General features: G+C 39.0%; 1 long non-coding RNA gene across 1 annotated transcript in view; it reads right to left on the reverse strand.

Annotated features, from left to right (window-relative positions):
* Positions 1 to 1484: 1484 nt before the first annotated feature.
* The window catches only part of LOC119318115, a 3198-nt gene continuing 1857 nt past the window's right edge, over positions 1485 to 2825 (reverse strand). The window contains exons 2-3 of the long non-coding RNA XR_005153952.1: positions 2303 to 2437; positions 1485 to 2182 (exon numbers count right to left, since the gene is read on the reverse strand). This is a non-coding gene — a long non-coding RNA (uncharacterized LOC119318115). The remainder of the gene's footprint in view (positions 2183 to 2302; positions 2438 to 2825) is intronic.

Consider the following 2825-nt stretch of genomic DNA (forward strand, 5'->3'; position numbering starts at 1 on the left):
AAGACGCATAGAACTGATTGAAGAATGAATGATACAAAGTTCATTACCATTCACTAGAATGGCACATTTCTTTTGACTGCAAGTTTATTAATTAACATTACAAAATTGAGATGAATTTAAAATTTTCAGAATTCTCGGGCATGAATGTTCACAGGACCGAGGGTGTTACATTAGAAAAAAATAATGAATTTAATTTTTTTATAGAATTATTTTTCATGTTGTTCATTGACTTAGAAATAACAATTACTAAATTATCAAGAAATAGCTCATTGATATTACTTTGTGCAATTTTGAAATAATCTATAATGAAGCTTTGCATAGGTCATTTTCAAAGTTAGAGAAATTTGCAAATTCCGAACCTAAAGAAATTATTACAAAATTTTCATTTGTGATATTTTTGTCCCGAGCGTATCTAATGACTTGAGGAAAACATTATCCTGAAGTTTGTCAAAGAAATACACAAACTTTGATGTTTTTATCCTTTTTTTTTTGCCTACATTGTAAACATCTACAAGACTTCACATCATTTCATTAGAAGTTGATACAATAACTAACAAAACCATGTACTCCTACAAACCCTGAGATGTTAAAATTTAGCACAACAAAATTCTAATTATCCTTATGGTTACTAAGAAAAAAAATTGCCTTTTTCCCCACATAACTTACATCCACAATTTCTCTGCTGGTCTATCCCAACACTAATTTATTTATTGTTGAAATTAACCCCGTCTATATATGTCATGAAAGCATCCAAATTAACCCTATCTATTTATATCCACCTCTAAATAAATTATTTTACGTGTATGTTTAGAAAAAAAGGGGTGTGGACCTGTTTGTATGCCTTTTTTTAACTTTACCTTTAATATGTATATGGTGTGCAACATCTTCTCCTTTATTAATGAGGTAAAAGCACGGCAGACCCAGGAACTTGTCCGGCCCGTGATGTTTCAGCCCACAAACTTGCAAAACTCCACTTCGCCACCCACAAACTTGCAGCCCATGTGCAAAAACACCCAAAGCCAATCCCGTTGCGACATCTGGTCGAGGCGGAGCCGAGGCGTTCGTCGCTCCCTTTTGCAGAAACCCCCCTGACATTTACCAGTACTGAACCCGCACTCCACATCTATGGCGACAGTTGATTCAGTATAGAAAGAAGACTGGCTGTACTAACACAAAACGCTACTCGTATTTAGTTGGCAAAGGACAATATTGCACAACGGCAGATCCTGGGTTCGAAACCCGGGCCAAACCCTTTTTTTTGCCATTTTTAACATAGAAAAGATTCAGACTAAAACATAGAAATCAGTTCAGAATTTGCTGTACATATGTGCCATGACTGAAAAAATTCAGAATTTGCTGTACATATGTACCATGACAGTAAAAATTCAGAATTTGATGTACATATGTACAATGACTGAAAAATGCAGAAATTGAGCACATATTTTAAGCAGCAGAGATTAGTTCAAACATCATTTAAACAAGTACAGCATAAAAGAGTTTGCTGTCACAGAATACACTTAAGTTTAGCAGCAGCACCATGGAGTTTGCTGTCACAAAATACATCACTAAAGAAAGTTCATCCATGAACTCTTACATTTGGTGAGACAAAATGAAGTTCATTCATGAACTTGTAGGTGTACTAATGGAATGGCCTACAAGTTGAGATCTGGAATTTCTGTAGCCCTGTCATCTCCAAACAACCAGTAATATGCACCTCTTCCAGTACCAAATCCAAGTCCTAAAGATGTGTCAACACCTGAAGATATTCCAGCACCTCTTCCAGTACTAGCTGCTGCAGTGTTCCTTCCCCTTCCAGCTCCTCTTCCAGCTCTACCTCCTGCAGTTCTTCCAGAGATCCTTCCCCTTCCAGCTCCTCTTCCCCTAGCAGCAGCTACAGATGTGCCTGCAATATCAGCAGCTCCTCTTCCAGCTCCCCTCTGTCTTTTATTACCTCTTGCAACATGTTGTGATCCTTCCCCTGTTTCAGCTCTTCGGGTTGCTCTTGTACTCCTGCCTATGTTCATTTCGGTTGTAATAACTCTAGGTTGTGGAATGGAATCACCTGCAGCTGCAACAAAAGAGGATTGCTGAGGCAATGGTCCATGCTCTCTATGAGGAGCTCTGAATGATCTCTCTCTTTGTGCCATGTTCAAGACCATTGATTGTGGCTGCCGTGAGGGATCTAGTGTAGGATTTGCCAGCCCAGGGAAAATGTTGTGCACATAGCATACAATCATCATCAGAAGGAGCTCTAACATTTTAACAACAAAGTGAGAAAAAATGTCATATTTGTAGAAGTTACCTGAAGAAAAGAAGGGTCATCATAATTTTCATCTATTTCATATCCTCCTCCAAGTAGGGCCTCCTGGTACTTGTAGTGGCCCTTCCTGTTGTGGTCAGGCTTGCCACAAACCGAAATTCCCTAAAGCTGTAGCTCCTAAATCAGGAGAAAAATCTGTGGTCAGAACAGAGCACAGATTCATAGAGCCAGGCCAATGCAAATACTGTGGGCAGAGATGGTGTCTAGGGCATAGATGTGCCCAATATAAAAATCTCAACCTTATGGCCACAGAAGAGGACACTGATAATGATGAGTGGGTAATGCTACAGAATATGACAGTCCTGTTACTTCACCCACTGAAGAAGAGCAACTGATGCAGGTATCAGTACAAGTAGTGCGTGGAAAAAGCATAGTAGCGGTATTCACATCGCCTGTGGAAATTGGAGGAAAAAGCGGAATTGCTCTGGTGGACTCTGGCAGTACACAAACCTTCATAGACATTTAGTTTACGACAAAAACCAGTTGTTCTACAGTGAAAAATACT

Source organism: Triticum dicoccoides, chromosome 6A (genome assembly GCF_002162155.2).
Source record: "Triticum dicoccoides isolate Atlit2015 ecotype Zavitan chromosome 6A, WEW_v2.0, whole genome shotgun sequence".
Taxonomy (NCBI): domain Eukaryota; kingdom Viridiplantae; phylum Streptophyta; class Magnoliopsida; order Poales; family Poaceae; genus Triticum; species Triticum dicoccoides.